The sequence below is a fragment of the Panthera pardus genome, unplaced genomic scaffold (assembly GCF_024362965.1).
Source record: "Panthera pardus isolate Hobbes unplaced genomic scaffold, ASM2436296v1 HiC_scaffold_8, whole genome shotgun sequence".
NCBI lineage: Eukaryota > Metazoa > Chordata > Mammalia > Carnivora > Felidae > Panthera > Panthera pardus.
The window spans coordinates 114,588,802-114,608,537 of record NW_026527013.1 but is presented as its reverse complement, the minus strand read 5'-3'; the positions used below and the strand labels follow the sequence as shown (position 1 = coordinate 114,608,537).

The 19,736-nt window shown below is 42.9% G+C and overlaps 1 pseudogene; it reads right to left on the bottom strand.

Moving 5' to 3' along the window:
• Positions 1-16,417: 16,417 nt before the first annotated feature.
• Positions 16,418-17,411, bottom strand: LOC128775477 (heterogeneous nuclear ribonucleoprotein A1-like 3; annotated as a pseudogene).
• Positions 17,412-19,736: the final 2,325 nt, after the last annotated feature.

The following is a 19,736-nucleotide window of genomic DNA, read 5'->3' as shown; positions in this document are numbered from 1 at the left end:
CCTGTCCTCTGTTCTCAATGGAAGAGTCTAAGATTCTTCTCTGATGGGAGGGGAAACAGGGCGTAAGAAGTGACCATTGGAAGCCATTGAGGGTTTTCTTGGTTCAGTATACAGTCAATTGGGTACATTGTAAGTGTCATTACCTTTACCTCTGTGCTTTCTTTATAGTCCTAACTAAATGAAAGGTAGTATTTCTCGTAACCATGCAGTAATGATCCTGCATTTTACACATTTAAAATTTTTGGCTCCCAAGTATGTCATGGCAGATAACATCCAGTGGCTCATTCTCTTCAAGGAAGAGCAAATCCATTAGAAGGCTATAAACTGAAGATTCGTGTTTTTTCTTCCCTCACTGCCCAGGATCGGTGTAAGGGAATGGTGACTCAAGGTCTAGACTGGGACCCTGAGAAGAACAGACTAAACTCTGAAGAACTAACACTAGTAAATATTAGTAGTAAAGCCAACACTTCAATTTCCATTCTATGTTTTATTCTGTGTTGGTTCTGGATGCAGAAGGGGCAGAAAGCAACTTATTTATCACCCTCTTCAAACCCTGCAATTGCCTGATCCTATCCCCAGGAGATCCCAAGTCTTACTTGCTCGCAATGAACTGACATCAGACACAGATCTAGGGCATTTGCTTTCACAAATTAATTGGCCCATTCATTTACTTTCATCTTTGTATTGAATGCACATTTTATTGTGTTGGAGAGTCAGGAGATAAAGCAATTGCAGACATTATTTATGATTTGAATGATTACTCTAGTTGGGTAACATTTTAATTGGCATCATTGGGCCAGTTGCCACATGCAGGTCTCTGCCTATCAGCCTACCTTTTCCAAGCAGCTGTAGGCTTGTTTTCAAGCCAAGAGAGAATGTCTGCCCCCACTGAAGTTTATTGGTTTCATCTGCCTAAATAAACTTGTGTGGCTGATTTTGGCAATTAAAAGGTGTACTTGTACATGTCCTGGAAGCACTGAGATATAGATGCACTTGTTTCTTTCCCCACATGGGTACAAAACAGACTATTAAAAAAAAAAAAAAAACCCTTTTAGGCTGGATGGCGCCATGCAGAAGAATAAAACTGGACCACTTTCTTACACCATACACAAAAATAAATTCAAAATGGATGAAAGACATATGTGTGAGACAGGAAACCATCAAAATCCTAGAAAAGAACACAGGCAGCAACTTCTTTGACGTTGGCCGTAGCACTTCTTACTAGACACATCTCCGGAGGCAAGGGAAACAAAAGCAAAAATGAACCATTGGGGCTTCATCAAAATAAAACAAAACTTCTGCACAGTGAAGGAAGCAATTAAAACTAAAAGGCAATCTACAGAATGGGAGAAGATATTTACAAATGACATATCTGATAAAGGGCTAATATCCAAAGTCTATAAAGAACTTTTCAAACTCAACACCCCAAAAATAAATAATCCAGTTAAGAAATGGGCAGAAGACATGAACAGACATTTCTCCAAAGAAGACATCCATATGGCTAACAGACACGTGAAAAGATGCTCAACATCACTCCTCATCAGGGAAATACAAATCAAAACCACAATGAGATACCACCTTACACCTGTCGGAATGGCTAAAATTAACCACTCAGGAAACAACAGATGTTGGTTGGCAAGGATGTAGAGAAAGGGGAACCCTCTTACACTGTTGGTAGGAATGCAAACTGGTGCAGGCACTGTGGAAAACAGTATGGATTAAAAATAGAACTACCCTGGGACCCAACAATTGCACTACTGGGTATTTAACCAAAGGATACAAAAATACTGATTCAAAGGGGGCACATGCACCCTGATGTCTATAGCAGCACTATCGACAATAGCCAAATCATGGAAAGAACCCAAATGTCTATCAACTGATAAATGGATAAAGAAGATATATCTTGTGATACACACACACACACACACACACACACACACACACAATGGAATATTACTCAGCCATCAAAAAATGAAATCTTGGGGCGCCTGGGTGGCGCAGTCGGTTAAGCGTCCGACTTCAGCCAGGTCACGATCTCGCGGTCTGTGAGTTCGAGCCCCGCGTCAGGCTCTGGGCTGATGGCTCGGAGCCTGGAGCCTGTTTCTGATTCTGTGTCTCCCTCTCTCTCTGCCCCTCCCCCGTTCATGCTCTGTCTCTCTCTGTCCCAAAAATAAATAAAAAACGTTGAAAAAAAAAATTAAAAAAAAAAAAAATGAAATCTTGCCGTTTGCAACAGCATGGTTAAAACTAGAATGTATTATGCTAAGCAAAATAAATCAGTCAGAGAAAGGCAAATGTATGATCTCACTAATAGGTAGAATTTAATAGTTCTAATCCACTAATAGGTGGATGAATATAGGGGAAGGGACAGAAAAATAAGATAACAACAGAGAGGGAGGCAAGCCATAAGAGAGTCTTAGCAATAGAGAACAAACTGGGGGCTGCTGGAGGGGAGATACGTGGGGGGATGGGCTAAATGGGTGATGGGCAGTAAGGAGGGCACTTGTTGGGATGAGCCCTAGGTGTTATATGTAAGTGATGAATCACTGAATTGTACTCCCAAAACCAATACTATATTACATGTTAATGAACTTGAATTTAAATAAAATCTTGGAAGGAAAACAAAATCCCCTTTCAGGTGTGTTACTTACAAACTTTGGCGTTGTTCACAATACTTCTAAGAAGTACATGAATAAACGTATAAAATAGAGTTCTACTTGTTTACATTTCAACATATCCAATGTATTACCTTTATTGCTAAGAATGATCTGGTTTGTTGTAAAGCAAAGAAAATAAAAACATTCTTTACTTTAACTCCACATACTTCTATAGGTCTTTGTTTCTTTTTATAGTGCAGCTCCTCAAAAGTGTTGTCTATATTGGTCTTTAATTTGTCTCCTCCTTTCATTTCTCAATCTAATTATATTGGTCAGCCTCTGAGATGGTCTCCAATTGCCTCATCTCCTGTTATTCATGCCCTTGTATAGTCCCCTCCCCTTCAGCGTGGTCTGGACCTAGTGAATTTCTTCCATTGAATAGAATTGAACATAAGTTATAGGTCGGCATGTGGAGAGATGCCCCACACCATATGTCATTAGGGAATTGCAAATTAAAACAATGAGATATCATTATGTATCTACTGGAATGGCTAAATTCCAGACGGTGACAATATCAAATGTTGGTGAGGATGTAGAACATCAATAACTCTCACTACTGGTGGAAATGCAAAAAGACATAGCAATTTTGAAGGACAGTTTGGCAGTCCTTACAAAGCTAAACATACTCTTACCATATGATCCAGCAATCATACTCATTGGCATTTCCCAAAAGGAGCTGAAAAAACTTGTATCTGCAAAATAACCTGTACATGGATGTTTATCATAACTTTATTCATAATTGCCAAAGCTTGGAAGCAACCAAGATGTCTTTCAACAGGTGAATGGAATGTGGTACATACAGACAATGGAATATTATTCTGCACTAAAAAAGAAATGAACTATCAAGCCATGAAAATACATGGAAGAAACTTAAATGCAAATCTGAAAAGTTTATCTACTATATAATCCCAACTATATGGCATTTTGGAAAAGACAAAACTATGGAATCTATGAACAGATCAATGGGTGCCAGAGGTTTGGGGGAGGGAGGATAACTAGCTGGAGTACAGTGGATTCTTAGGGCAGTGAAACTGTTCTATATGATATTATAAAGGTTGATACGTGTTATTATGTATTTGTCAGAGCCCATAGAATGTACGACACAGAGTGAATCCTAATGTAATGGACTTAGGTTGATAATGATGTGTCAGTGTTGGTTCATCAACTGTAAAAACTGTTTTGCACTGGTGGGGAATGTTGGTAGTGTAGTGGGAAATCTCTCTAGTTTCTGCTCAATTTTTCTGTGAATCTAAAACTGCTCTGAAAAATAAAGTCTTTTTTAAAAACTGATGGGATGTCACTTCAGAGATTGTGTTACAAAAGACTGGAGCTACCATCTTGGGCTGCTGTCTCTTACCTTTTCTCTCTTAGAGTCTTTGCTCTAGGGGAAGCAGGCTGCCATGTTGGGAGCTGCTTTATGGAGAGAACTAATTGGCAAGGAATAGATGTCTTAGGCTAATAGCCAACAAGGATCTGAGGCCTGCCAGTAGCCACATGAGCAAGCTTGGTAGTGAATCCTCTCACATCAGACCTTGAGAAGACTCCAGTCCTAGCCAATGTCTTGATAGCAGCCTTGTGGGAGACCCTAAGCCAGAGGCAACCAGGAAGCCACACCCAGATTCATGACCCACTGATGCTGTTTGATAACACGTGCTTATTGCTTTAAACAGCTAAAGTTTGTTGTAATTTGTTATGTGGGACTGGATAACTGATGCATCAATCCATGACTCCATGGAAACAACTCTTTTCAAGGGCCAAGGTGCTTTTAGTCTTGACCTTAGTTGTCTTTTCAGTTCAAGTGTGATCATTCTCTTCTTGAAACATTTCTCTTTTGTCTTCCAGGTCACCATACTTTGTTTTTGTTTTTCCCAACCTCATGGCTGCTTCTTTTCAGCCCCTGTTACTGGATCCTTTCTATTTGCCCACCTTTACTGTGCGGAGTTCTCCAGGGCTTAGTCCTCAGATCTCAACTCTCCTTGATCTACTCCTATCTAGGTAATGATGTCATCTAGATGTACAGTTTTAAATACTGTTTTGACTTTGCTTTGTGACTCAAATTTCTCTTCTTTTTTTCTTAAACAATAGAATTTTGTATTCTCACAGTTCTGAAGGCCAGAAGTCCAACATGAAGGTGTCAGAAAGGTTGGTTCCTTCCAGAGGCTCTGAGGGAGAATCTTTGTTTCTTCCAAGCTTCTGGTGGTGATGATCGATCCTTGGCCTTCAGCTGCATTATTGCCCCAGACTCTGCATCTGTCATCACATGGCATTCTTCTGTGTGTCTCTGTGTACCTGTGTCTTCTTCTGACCTTCTTATAAGAACAATAGTCATAGGATGTAGGGTGCCCTAATCCAGTATTACCTAATCTTAACTTTGTTACATTTTTAAAAATCCTATTTCCAAATAAATCCCCATCATAGGTGCTGGGGTTAGAACGTCAGTGTAACTTCTTACACCCACAACACAAAGCAGTGCTCTTTTTGTCCCTTTTCTCTCATGCTTGAAGGTTACTGGAAGTGGTTTTTGGACTCAAAATTTCACTTTTCTCTCAAACTTTTCCATACTGTGTGGTAGAATTGACAGGACATGGTAACTAATTTGAAAAAGATGGAGATAAGAAATGAAGAGTCACATGACTTCAAGTTATGGTGACCACCTCGAAAGCCCACCAATCCTTGGTGATAGGCTTGAAAAAGTGACTGTATGCAGGGCACATAACTGAGGTACTCTACCTAGTGACCCTCCATTCAAGCAAGGCATTATTCTAGGACCATGTGTTCCTGTTTTCCTTTTTTCAATTACTATATTCTACAACTACCTAAATGAGTTACCCCTACAGACCTCTCCATACTCACTTCCTGTGACAGATTTCTTGTCATATAAACTATACAGCTCCTTTTTATTCTTTTTTTAAAAAATAATTTCTTTATTTTTAAATTTACATCCAAGTTAGTTAGCATATAGTGCAACAATGATTTCAGAAGTAGATTCCTTAATGCCCCTTCCCCATTTAGCCCATCCCCCCTCCCACAACCCCTCCAGCAACCCTCTGTTTGTTCTCTATATTTAAGAGTCTCTTCTGTTTTGTCCCCCCTCCCTGTTTTTATATTATTTCTGCTTCCCTTCCCTTATGTTCATGTGTTTTGTATCTTAAAGTCCTCATATGTTTTGTGACTCAAATTTCTGTCACAGGCTTAGACCATTCCCTGACTTACAGTCTTATATGTCCAATTGCACACTGAAGGTTTGCACTTGGGTTTCTAAAAGGCATCTTGAAATGAATGTGCCTGAAACTCAACTCTTGATATTTCATCACTTACAACTGATCATGCCACCATTAATCCACTGGTGTATATAGCAGTTTTATTCTTCTAGTGCTTATGGCAAAAATCTTGGAGGTGTCCCAAACTCCTCTCTTCTCTTGCACATTTACACACATCGATCCACAGCAAATCCCATCATCTCTGCCTCAAATCTGACCACTTCTCAACCATCCTAGTCCAAGCTCCATTATCTCTCTCCTGGTTATTTTAACAGGCTTCTAGCTGATGTTTTGCTTCCGTCTTTGCACTTATAGTCCGTTCTCCACACAATGACCAGAGGGAACTCTTTAAAACATTAGAAAGATCATGTTACTCGTTTGCACAGACCTCTTGAGTGGCTGGCCCCTCCTTTCTTTCAGTGTAAAAGGAAAGTTTTTCAATAGTCTACAAGGCTATACAGGATGTAGCCTCCATTTCTTTTCTGTCTTCCCCCCTGACAATCTCCCCCTGCAGCTGCACTGGCTTCCTCACTGCCCCTCCAACATGCCAAACGTACTCTGCCACAGGGTTTAGCACTTGCTGTTCCTCTGCCTGAAATGCTCTTCCCCCAGGTTTCCTTTTGGCCTTCACTGTCTCTTCCTTTAGGTTTCTGTTCATAAGCCCCTTGTTATAGCTGAATTGTGTTCCCCTAAAATTCATGTTGAAGCCCAAATCCCCCATTGTGAATATATTTGCAGATAGGGCCTTTAGGGAGATAATTAAGTTAAGGGAGGTCATGAGGATGACGCCGTAATCCAGCAAGACTAGTGTCCTTATAAGAAAAGAGAAAGTCACCAGATCTCTCTCTCTCTCTCTCTCTCTTTGTGTCCACATCAACAGAGGCAAGGCCATGTGAGGACACAGCAAGAAGATGCTGTCTATAAGTCAGGAAGAGAGGCCTTACTGGAAATTAACTCTGACGACACTTTGATCTTGGACTTCTAGCCTCCGGCACTGTGAGAAAATGAATGTCTGTTTAAGTCCCCCAGTCTGTGGTATTTGATTATGGCGGCCCAAGCCAATTAACACATCCCCCCTAGAAGTGAGGCGTGTTCTGACCACCCTGTGGAAAGTGCCAGTATCCCTCCTATCACCCAGCAGGCCTATCCCCCTGACCCTGTTTTTTCTTTGCAGGGCTTTAACCTCCTTTTCTTGTTTGTTTATTGTTCCTCTCTCCTGAATAGAGTATCAGTGCTGTGAATGCAGAGACTTGTGCCCACCAGCACCCAGTACTTTGTGTGGCACATCTTAGAGTCTCACTAAATGGTTGTTAAATGCTCCAGGTTGAACTGGGACAAAATCCTCCGTATGCTGAAATTGCTCCAGATTCCTTGGACAACTACCAGTGCTCAGAGGGAAGAAAATCCTATCAAAAAGTGGCCTTTAATCACAATGGACCCCTAACTTACACAGCCTCACCTGTGTAATTCTTAGAATCAATCAGGGATTGTATATGGCTGCATATGCTAAATAAATATACTAGGGCTCAACTAAATGGCAATGTTATTTTCCTCACATAACAATTCAGAACTGGTGCAAAGGGACCCTGTTTCTTTCTGTCTTTTTGTTTAGCCATCTGTAGGATATAACTTTGGCTCTTCAGTCACAAGATGGATGCTGCATATCCAGCATCTCATCCACATCCCAGGCAAGATGACTGGGAAGGGCCAAACAATCAACCAACCAACCAACCAAACAAACAAACAAATGACTGGGAAGGGTAAAGGGCAAAGGCAAATGCCAACAGAGGTAGTTTTTTTTAAAAAGCACTTTCCCAGAAGCCTTATTTGGTGACTTCCACTCATATCTCATTGGCTAGAAATATATCACATGTCCTCCTCTAGCTGCAAATGCTACTAGGAAATACATTAAAAAAAAAAGCTGGGCATATTACCACCCTGAAGAAAAGTGGGGTGCTTTTGTAGAAAAGAAGTGACAGAGTAATGGAAATTGTGTATGTATCCAACAGTGTGAACCTCTTCTTTTGCACAAGAAAACCAATTTCCTCAATTTTCAATCCTGAAAGAATGTAGCCCCAAACACCATGTTCCGTGTTTCTACTTTAATCTGGACGGAGTTTTCTGTAGTGAGAACAGCACATACAGAACTCCTGAATGGACGGTGAGAGCACGGACTGCCACAGAGCATGAACATGTGGGACAGAGAATAATTGCAGATGAGTTTTGTTCAGTTGTCTATTTACGTGATTGTTCAAATCAACATTGCCAAGCTAAAATTCAAGAGGGTAGGGATTGTGACTGCTTAATTTCTCTATATAAAACCCAGGCTGCCTGCACCTTGAGCAGGCAGTTGCTAGTAAGTGCTTTTCATAGAAATGATGATAAATATGTGAAGCTGCCTGATTGCATTGTCCTTTTTGATTAACGTGTCTTTGTGACCCACATTTGGAAGCCCAGAAATAGCTGCGAGGCTCGTCCAAATTTGTTCTGGGTAATTGAATGCAGCAATGTCACAAATGACTTCTCCTAAATCATGCTTTGAGCTTTTAAAAAACTATAATGAAACAATGAATAATCCTTTTGTTCTCTCCAGAGATGCACATAGTACGTGTGTTTCATTCCTCACCCTTGATGTGACTGACCATCTGTGCCACTGTAACTGTTCCGCCTGGAAGGGAAAAGACAGGAACTGTTTCACTTCTCTTGCGATCACCCTGTGTCTTTTCTTCTCTGCTCGCCAAATGTAGCCTTCATGGTGGGGCAGTGGCATCACAAATGTTGTATCTCAAGACCCCGTGTTCTGCTAGACAGGGAGTGAGGTGCCTAGAGGGCTTTGTGTTTAGTGAGTCAAGACAGTTTATTCAGGTTCGGTAATGTACACGAGCCTTTGAGGTAAACATGTAGTCTGTTTTTGTAAAAGGCCCAGCCTTTCAGGTTTCTGCTCCCCTTCCCTTCTCCATGACATCTGGTGTGTGTACATGGGGGTACTTAGGGCATGACACTAATAGTCTGCATTCCAGCTGGTCTCTGCTGCAGTGGGGGCTGTCCTCGGATAGTGACCACTGAGATGTGACTGTTCCCAGTCCCGGCTCTTTGGGGTTTGTGACTGAAACCTGGGGCCTGGCGACTCATAGTCACATCTGCTCTTGAGTTGGGCAGGCCTCAGGAACCTGCTCTGGACAACTGCAGTGTCATCTGCCCTGGCCACCCTATCCACCCCCACCCCATTGCTTTCCTTATAGCACTTATCTATGCATCCATCGACCGGTGTCGACTGGCTTTCTCTACTAAAACTTTAAGTCCCTTTCAAGATACTTTACTTAGGGGTCTTCTGTCCCTTGGAAATGTGAACAGTTACATCCTTCTCTATTACTGTCTGCGTCTCTATGCCCGTCTCCATGCCTGTGCCCATATGCACGCTAATCTATATCAATTAAGAACATGGACTCTAAGGGTCACCTGGGAGGCTCAGTCGGTTAAGCGTCCGACTCATGGCTCAGGTGGCGATCTCACAGTTCACGGGTTCAAGCCCTGTATGGGCTCCATGGTGACAGTGTGGAGCCTGCTTGGGATTCTCTCTCTCCCTCTCTCTCTTCTCCACCCCTGCTCACACACACTCCCCCATCTCTCAAAAATAAATAAATAAACTTAAAAAAAATAAAAGAATACGGACTCTAAATTTCACCTTCCTGGGGTCAAATCCTTGTTCTGTTACTGTTAGCTGTACACATCTGGCAAGTTACTTAGCCCACCTATGCCTCACGCTCCTTATTTGTAAAATGAGGATAACAGTAGCTACCGCATAGGTTGCAGTAAACATATGAGCTCCTACCTGGAAAGGGTTTAGTAGAGGGCCTGACACACGGAAGGCTCCACGGAAGTATTTGCCACTATTTATTACCGACTGTCTTTCCTGCTAGAATGCGAAGTCCACAAAGGCAGAAGCTTTGCCTGCCTCTTTTATTGTTATATCTCCTCATCCTTACGTAACGGGGAGGCCCTCAGTTACCATTTGTCAGATGAATGAATAAATGAATGGATCACGAAATGAAAAGAACACAACATATTCCAAAAACTATTATCACCCTTTCACACTCCGTCTGGTAAGATTTATGTCGCGCTCAAGATGATTTGCTCCTGTTTAGTGTTCTCCTAGCCTCTAGGAAGGCGAGAACTAGATTTTAGTCATTAATGAATTCTTCTATCCCCAAACTACCCATCCCAGGGCTTCCGAGCTCGCTGGGCAGCCTGGTCCTGGGGGAAGTCCTACCCCTTGGTACTCGGGAGTCCTACTCTTTCCTCACTGAGTTTGGCTGCTTCCTCACACTGACATGAACGCTGTTCTCTCCCACTCCGAGGGGAGTGGGAGGGGGTGCTTCAAGTGTCCTGTTTTTTTGTGTGCATCTGTGTCTGTGTGTGTATGAGTGAGGGAAGGCAGATGACAATGAGCAGCTCTCACAGCTTATCAGCAGCCATCTTCCCAGCCATGCCTCCTTTCCTCCTTCTACAGATGGTCTCTTCCTGGTTTCTGGCCTTACCTGTCTGGGCTGCAGAGAGATTTGGTCCTGGTGGAGCTAGCTCTCCCCAGGGCTCTGTGGCACTAGCCACTGTGCCTTCTGGACTTCCTAGCTAGTACTCTTGTTCCAGATATGCCCCAGGTCACCCCATTAGTGGTAGGAGTTGCTGCTTAGGCAAATGAACTTCCTTTTTGTTGAGGGGCTTAGAACCCCAAGCAATCACATTGAAGTTGAACCAAATTTGAATTGTGATGAATCCTTTGTCCTCTTTCTGCTGGCTTTCCTCTCTTTGCCTCCATGGGACGTGGCACAGCCCTCTGCAGGATTCCTTGGATGGGGGCACCTGGGTGGCTCAGTCAGCTGAACATCCCCCTTTGGCTTAGGTCATGATCTCACAGTCTGTGAGTTCACGTCCCACATCAGGCTCTCTGCTGTCAGTGCAGAGCCAGCTTTGGATCCTCTATTCCTCTCTCCCTACCCTCCCCGCATTGGGCTCTCTCAAAAATAAGTTAAAACATTTAGAAAAATGTTTAAAATTGCATGGATGTAATTTTTTTAATGTTTATTTATTTTGAGAAAGAGAGAGAGCGAGCAGGGTTGTTTTTTTTTTTTTTTTTTTTTTTTTTAGGGACAGAGAGAGAGGGAGAGAGAGAACCCTAGGCAGGCTCTGTGCTGTCAGTGCAGCACAAACCCGAACTGTGAGATCATGACCTGACCTGAGCCGAAATCAAGAGTCAGACGCTTAACTGACCGAGCCCCCCAGGTGCCCCACCTTGATGTAATTTTTATAGTAGGAGTTTGTAACCAGCCCACGGGGCACGGAAGTGGCCCCCACATGTAGCAAGGGAGGGTTTGACCACTGTGTGGTCCCACCTAAATGAAGTGTTAGGGCTCCATTGCTTTGGGCGTTAAGGGTCCTGATTCTGTTCGGGGGTGTCCCGGGGCACCAAAGTTGAGTTCCCATGTGGAAGTTAGGTACGGATCAGCAAAGTATTGAGGTATAAGAGGTTTTCTTCTGCTGGAAAAACCACAGGCATCCTGCCAGCCCCTGTTGACAGAAGGTTCTCACCCCACAGCAAAGACAGAAATGATTAAATCGACTTTTCCGTCCATGGGCACAGGCTGGTCTTTAGATGTTGGCTTAGTGTTTAGGTTCATGTAGCCAGAGATGGAGAGAGCCCCTCTTCTCATTACCAGAGTTTTATACTATTAATTACTTGTTTCTTTTTAAAAGACAGTGAGAGATGGATTCTCTCTGGGAGAAAGATGTATAAAATTTTCTGCAATCAAAGAAAAATGGTTATTGGGGCACCTGGGTGGCTCAGTCAGTTAAGTGTCCAACTTGGGGTCAGGTCATGATCTTGCAGTTTCTGAGTTCGAACCCCGCATCGGGCTCTGTGCTGACAGCTTAGAGCCTGGAGCCTGCTTTAGATTCTGTGTCTCCCTCTCTCTCTGCCCCTCCCCTGCTTGGACTCTGTCTCTTCTCTCTCAAAAATAAACAAACATTTAAAAAATAGTTGTTAAAAAATAAAAATAAAATAAATATTAAAAATAAAAAAATGTGGTTTTTTTTTCCTGAGGGACTATGCATCCCTGCTACTGTGAAATATTTCTATTAGAAATTAGAATAATGGTTATTTAGAAGATGTTAACAACACTGGTGCTTTGCCCTCTGCTGAGTTGTTTTTTGTTGTTTTTTTTTTTTAAAGCCTGTACGATGGAGAATCCCTGTTTTCCATCAGACTCCTGTCAAGAAGCAAACGGAAGGTCTTCCATGGGGAGCTCTGTGGATGTGACCTGGCCACTGTTTCCAAAAGGACAAGGTGACCCTACCTTCTCTTTAAAAACCAAAGTTCCCATCTGCAATGACATCTAATTTCAACTTTTCTTTCTTCATTTGGGGTCCTGAAAGGGGAAATTCTGCCTTCCTGTAGAGAGAGAAATGTGAGAAGAGAGAAAAATGTGTAAGTGATATTATAGAACCTGCCATATTTTTGTTGCTTTCTCATATCTTTTTTGTTAGGAATAGAAAATAAGATCGTAGGAACTCTGGTGGTCACGGATCCCCTGATGTGTTCTGTATGCGTTAGGAAGGTAAGTAAAATCAGGGAAATGGAACAGAGATAGATGGGAGAAGGGACTTCTTATTTTAGACAGGATGGTCAGCTATGAGCAGCTGATCTTCCTGAGGAGATCTGAAGGCAGTGCGGGACTGAGCCATGGGAAACCGGACAGAGGGGTGTAAAGGCAAAGGCCCTGAGGTAGGGAGGTGAGAGCATGGTGATCTCTGGATATGATTCTCCCAAGCTGGGGTCCTGAAGCAGGCCCTCCTCTCTCCAAATCAGGGGTCCTGACCCCCATCTCTGACCTCTTTTCTTACTCCCGTGCCCTCCCCCAAGTCTCGTGGAAGCAGGGGTCTCTTCCTCTTCTTCTCTCTTCCAGACTCCATTGCTTTGGTATTAGCTCTGTACCTTGATCCTCCCTCCTCCCCACCCCTAAAATTTTAATTCATAAGGCCACTTATAGAAGTTGTTTTAAAAGATGAAATTGTTTCTATATCTTTTCATTTCAGCTATACCAATCCTGCTTCTCTGAGATAGTGTGAATGCCTCCAGCTGGCTATCTATAGTCACATACAAGGCAAAGGCTGGGAGAGTGGGACACAGAGAATAATAGCATACTGCCTTGACTTTTCCTGCTCCCAGCCCCCAGTCGCTGGAGATATGGTCTGCATACCTTTAATTTGTCAGATTTGCCTTCCAGAATCATGACCTGTGACTCAACCTTTTCCCAAAGCAATGGCTTTGTTCTTAGTCCTCATCCTACATGATTTATCTGCAGGATCTGACACGATGAGCCACGTAATGCTTCCAGACACTGACTACCTCACAACTAACTCACTCATTGATTCAAAGCGCATACACTGAGCCCCAACCATGGAGAGGTGCCTATGCAGATGCTGAGTATGGAGGAGAGTCGCACACACACATTCTGTTCTAGGAGGAGTCACAGTCCAGTGGGGATGGCAGCTGAGGCTCAGGGGGAGCTAAGGGAGAGTGCAGGAGGCTTCCCCGCCTGGCCTGTGGTTGCTGGGAAGGTTTCCCTGGACCTCTGAGTGTGAGCGTGCTCTGCTTCTAATTTCAAGCAGCATTGGTCCTCCTGCCCATCCTTTCCGGGCCACCTGCCCATCTCTGCCATCTTGTCCTACTCTCTTGACTGGGCCCTTTATGTGACAGCTTTCCTGGCCACATTATCTCTCCATATTGTCTCCCTCACAGATTTTATCTTTTCTTCTGCTTCTGCCATAGATAAATCCCTATCCCTGTCTCCAGTCTCTCTTTGGCTCCAGAGTCAGCCCTTGACTCACCTTGTCCCTCCAGCTCCTTACTTTTGGACTTTTGGAATCTCCTTCCTTTTGACCTAGTTCAGCCTCATTTTTGAATTGATCTTGACTAAAGTTTCCCTCCTGCTTTCAAAGTGCTGTTGGGAGAGACAGTCTAGCATAGGCATGGAGCATCCCTGCACGTTCCTTCTGAGTGTGTCAAGAATGCAAAGCCCTGATGGTTCTTCACCCAGGCCATCATTCAGGGTTATGTTTGCAGCAGGCAGCCATAAGGGAGGCTCCCAGACAGAGACCAGGCTTGTTTCTGCTCACTATAAAAACAGTGAATTCCCCAGCTCAGTGTTCCTCTCCCTTAACAGTGTTCTGCATGTACAGGCATCTTGGATGGGTCAGTTGTGTCATCATTATGGACTTTAGGGGCATAGGGAATGCCTGCAAATCAACACAAAGCACTGGCTACTTCTTTTGCCATATGTAATAAAATCTTTGGTCTCCGACCCAAAGGTCTCATGCCTTTTGCCAGCATCCACGGAAAACTAATTTGCAAGCTTGTAAGTACGGTAAAATTTCAGACCTGCACAGTTCTTAGCAGGTGTCACCTCTAAGATCCTAACTCCAGTGTACCTTCTGGTATTGCTAGGCAACCAGGTTGCTTCTTATTCCCTGAATGGCTTTTGAGCACTGGTTTTTCTCCATTATACCCTTTCTCACCATTGTTGGTCTGCTGCAACTCTCCTCTGGGTTTAATAGGAGTGTTCCCCACTCATTTCCTGTCTTGGCATTTTGTCCTTTCTCATTATTCCTGTGTAGCACACCTTCTGATGGCCATTAAGGACTAGATTAGAGAACAGAAGGGCCCAGAGAGTCATTCTATTTTAAATGAAAAATCACATGGATTAGGATACAGCTCTCTGAAACTCAAGCTGAGGTTGAATTTGCCATGAGAGAACTCCTACCTCTTTTTTTTTTAATTCTTTTTTAATGTTTATTTATTTTTGAGAGAGAGAAAGAAAGAGAGAGACAGAGAGAGAGAGTGTGAGCCAGGGGAGAGTCAGAGAGAGAGGGAGACACAGAATCCAAAGCAGGCTCCAGGCTCTGAGCTGTCATCACAGAGCCCAATGTGGGGCTCGAACTCACAGACCCTGAGATCATGACCTGAGCTGAAGTCAGACGTTCAACTGACTGAGCCACCCAGGCACCCCAAGAAAACTTCTGCTTGTGATTGTAGACAGAGGATTATGATCTAGGCTCTAGGGAATAGTCATACTTGCCAAACCTTTTATTTGCACAATGGATTTTATGTTAAGTAGTATTCCACCCATTATCTCCTCTCACCCTCAAGAAACTTGGGAGGTAATCAGGACAGGTAATCCCAATGTTGTTTTGAAGAGAACCATGACTGGAGGATTAAGTGACCTGCTCAAGGTCACACCACTAGTGAGCAGCAGGACTAGGAGGAGGGCCGGGCGTTTCTGATGCCTGACTGGGCCTTGCCTACGGAATCTTTATGACGGTTACATCATTTGGTGTATAGACCACTCTTTTTTTTTTTTCTAACATTTATTTATTTTTGAGACAGAGAGAGACAGAGCATGCACGGGGGGAGGGCCAGAGAGAGAGGGAGACACAGGATCTGAGGCAGGCTCCAGGCTCTGAGCTGTCAGCACAGAGCCCAACGCAGGGCTGGAACTCACCGAGTGGGAGATCATGACCTGAGCCAAAGTCAGACGCTTAACTGACTGAGTCACCCAGGCGCCCCGGTGTATAGACCACTCGTAACCACAGAGTCAAAGACTGTGCACACTCAGATGGATACTATTAGTGTTTGTTAATTATAAGGAAATCTGAAGTATTTTGCCTACCTAGGGGCAAGTGAAATAAATTATTTTTCTTTATTTAAAATTTTTTTTTTTTTTTTTTTTTTTTTTTTTTTTTTTTTTTTGAAGGAGAGAGATGGAGCATGAGCAGGGGAGGAGCAGAGAGAGAGGGAGACACAGAATTCGAAGCAGGCTCCAGGCTCTAAGCTGTCAGCACAGAGCCCGATGCGGGGCTTAAGCCCACAAACTGTGAGATCATGACCTGAGCTGAAGCCAGACACTAAGCCAACTGAGCCACCCAGGTGCCCTGTGAAATTATTAAAAGTGATACTATGCATCTATAAAAAGGGAAGGCATTTATGTATTGATATGGAATGACCACTAAGAAATATTCCCTTTTTTTAAGATTATTTATTTTGAGAGAGAGAGAGAGAGAAAGAGAGAGAAAGAACATGTGTGTGAGGGGTAGGGGCAGAAGAGAGAGAGGGAGAAAGAGAATCCCAAGCACAGAGCCTGACATGAGGCTTGATCTCACACGAGATCATGACCTCAGCCAAAATCAAGAGTTGGACAGTTAACCGTCTGAGCCACCCAGGTCACCCAGGTGCTCTTCTTTTTTTTTTCTTAAAGACACATTTATTCAGTGTCATGATCATACAATTACAGTTAGTAATCAACAGCATGGGTACAAAAACCAAAAAAATCTACATTAAAACCCTTTGTTGGAGTGCATTACACTTTCCACAGAATAGAAACTAAAATAAACTGTTATATAATTAGTCATGTAGTCCTCGGGTTTTAGCCCATACACGTGAATATTGTCTAAAACATGGCTCCTTTGTAGCAGCTAGGCCCTGCCACCACCGTGCTTGGCTGAGCTCACAAACCTGTTGTAACCTGTAGCTTCCCTGTCACTTCTCTGGCTCTCCTCTCCTGCTAAGCTTCGTTTCCCGACAGTAATTAAAACCTTCTGCCACTGCCACAGCTACTGCTGCTGCTGGAACTGCCACAGCCACCTTGGTTTCTGGTTTGACAAAGTATTGGCCTCCACCACCATAGGGCACAGAGCTTCTGCCTCCAAACTTCCCTCCTTTCAGGGGTCCAAAATTTGAAGATTGATTGTTGTAATTGCCAAAATCATTATAGCTTCCGCCACCTCCAAAATTGCTTCCATCATTACCAAATCCGTTACAGCCGTCCCCACTGCCACCACGTCCACCACCACCTCGATTGCCACCAAAGCCACCTCGCCTGCCACCAAAGCCACCTCGCCCACTGAAGTTTCCCCCACGACCAGAGTTGTCATTCCCACCACAACCACCACCAAAGTTTCCAGGACCACTTTGACCTCTCTGGCTGGATGAAGCACCAGCCATCTCCTGCTTAAATAGGGCTCTCCTCACTTCCCAGTGTGGCCATTCACAGTATGGTATTTTTGAATGACAATCTTGTCTACAGAGTCATGATCATTAAATGTTACAAAAGCAAAATTCTCTTCTTGCCACTACCTCGGTCAGCCATGATTTCAGTCACTTCAGTTTTCCCATTCTGTTCAAAATAATCTCTAGGATGTGTGCTTCAGGGTCTTCTTTAAGGCCACCGACAGAAATCGTTTTCACTGTTAAGCGGGCACCAGGTCTTTGAGACTCGTCTCTTGAGACAGCCCTCTCTGGTTCTACAACTCTTCCATCCACCTTGTGTGGCCTTGCATTCATGGCTGCGTCCACCTCTTCCACAATGGCGTACGTGACAAACCCAAAGTCTCTGGAGCGCTTGGTGTTGGATCTCTCATTACCACACAGTCTGTAAGCGTTCCCCCATTACTCAAAATGGCTCCTCAGACTCTCATCGGTTGGTTCAAAGCCCAAACCTCCGATGAAAAGCTTCTGCAGCTGTTCAGGCCCTTTGGGAGATTCTGACTTAGACATGACAGTCGTGGAGGGGAGATTTAAAGATGATTACTTAGCAGCATCCACAGGCAGAAAGGAGTAATCTGATGAACATAGCTCAGAAATATTCTTAATACTTATTATTTTGACATATTTTAAGACTAAAAAAGGTTCAAAATTTGTACAGAGTTCCTGTCTGCCAGGAACTCTCTCTTTACCCAGCTCCCCCAATAATAGCATTGTATATAACCATAAATTGACATTGGTACAATACTATTAATTCATATAAATACTTCATTTGGGTTTCTCAGAAAGTTTTAAATATCTGAGAGAGTGGGGGTATGGTATGCATCCTATTTATTTTAAAAGAGAGGGGAAAGGGTGCATGTGTGTTTATATGCTTCCATATACCTATAAGATTTCTTAAAGGCTATATAAGAAGCTAGACACGTTGAGTTGCCTCCAGGAAGAACTGGATAGCAGCTCTGGATAGAGAGTATTGGAACCGTGTGTTCGTTTGTACCAATCTATCTATTTTTAAAAAGGGAATGAGGAAAGTTTTTATGTATTCATACAAAATAATCTCTGTTATATTTTTAAATGAATAACACAAGGTAAATAAGTGTGTACGTATCCCATCTACAAAAAAAAAAAAAAAAAAAGAAGGGGGGGAGCTGTGTGTTTTCGCCTCCATATGCACAGATTTCTCTGGAAGGATAGGTACGAAACTGGTAACCATTGGTTTGCCTCCAGGGATTAAAATGGGCAGACAGAAGTGGGAGGGAGACCTTTTGTACCTCTAAATTTGTACCTTTTAAATTTAGACTATGTGAATTTATTTCCTTTGCAACAAAATAAAGGAAATTGAAAAAAAAATAAACCCTGAAATAAATTGCTTTTACCTTGTAATTTTTCCCCCTTTAAAATATTTAGTGGCTTTTCAGCTACTCTCTGGCTAAAATCCAAATTTCTTTACTTGACATTTAGGTTCTTTTTATAACTCGGTCTCATTATTTCCTGCCTGAAGCTTTCTGTTTCACCGACTGTGTTTTGTTTTCTCTCCTCATATGCACTTTTCTTTATTCTCTTCCTGCTCCCCAGCCATCAGAAATCAGCTCGCTTCTGGGACATTGTCCCCCAGTGGTCCAGACCTCTTGAATTTCTCTCTCTTCCAAATTCCTATAATGTCTTGTCTGCCCTACACATTTGGCCCTTCACCCGTATTCTCTTGTCAAGGGTATGCATACTCTGTCCCCAAATAAGATTACCAACTTCTTGTGGGTAGTGGCTGAGTATGTGAGTTTTCTGAAATTCCCCTTTCCTGGAAGAGTCTTACACTAGGTTGATGGCCCAGTGATATTGACTAAATCTCTTCTTTGTAGCGATTTTATTCTATGCATATGCTTGCCTGATGTGCTTAAGAATTCCTGGCTGTATTGAGGCAATAAGACATTGTGTATCCATCCAAAAACACCCTCGCAGATAAAAGATAAAAGAGGATAAAGTATGAGTTCAAATTCAAGAAAGCACCTGGTGTTTGAATATTGATATATTTTTAAATATAACGTTCCTGGGAAACAAGATACATGATGACATTTTTTTCTTTTGCATTTTGGCTCATGTATTTGGATGCGTTTTGGAAAACAGGCCCTATTTTCCTAGTAACCATGGTGAATTAATTAGCTTTTTTGATATGTTATGAACTGGTTCTTGACATCCTCATTTTCAGTAAATGGCAGAATTGGATTCAAGTCTTGGCAGGTCAGATCAGGGAGCTACATGACTTCTAGCCGGTCATAGTAACAGATATTTGTTGGGTTCCTTTCATTGCAAAGCATTGTATTAAGACTTAATGGAGACGAAGTGTAAAATAGATTCCTCCAGGAACTTCCACTTGATTACATGTTGCATCTGTCTGGCCCTTGCCCATTTGATGGCTATGCAGTAAGTGTAGCCAGTTGTCAGGAGGCTCTTCATAGGTAGCCTTGGAATTAGAGAAAAAAAATTATGAAGAAGATAGATCTTTGAATCTGAAACCCATAAGAATGAGGAAGCAAACAACAAACAAACAGTAACAGTATTAGCTTATCTTTGATGAAATCTTCACTAGACTCTGTATTTCAGCTATATTGTCTCTTTATCTTGACAGCAACTGATTAAGGCAGGCACTATTGTTACCCACTTTTGCAGATGAGATAGGAGACATGACCGTGATCACACAGCTGAGTGATAGAGCCAGGATTCAAGTGCAGA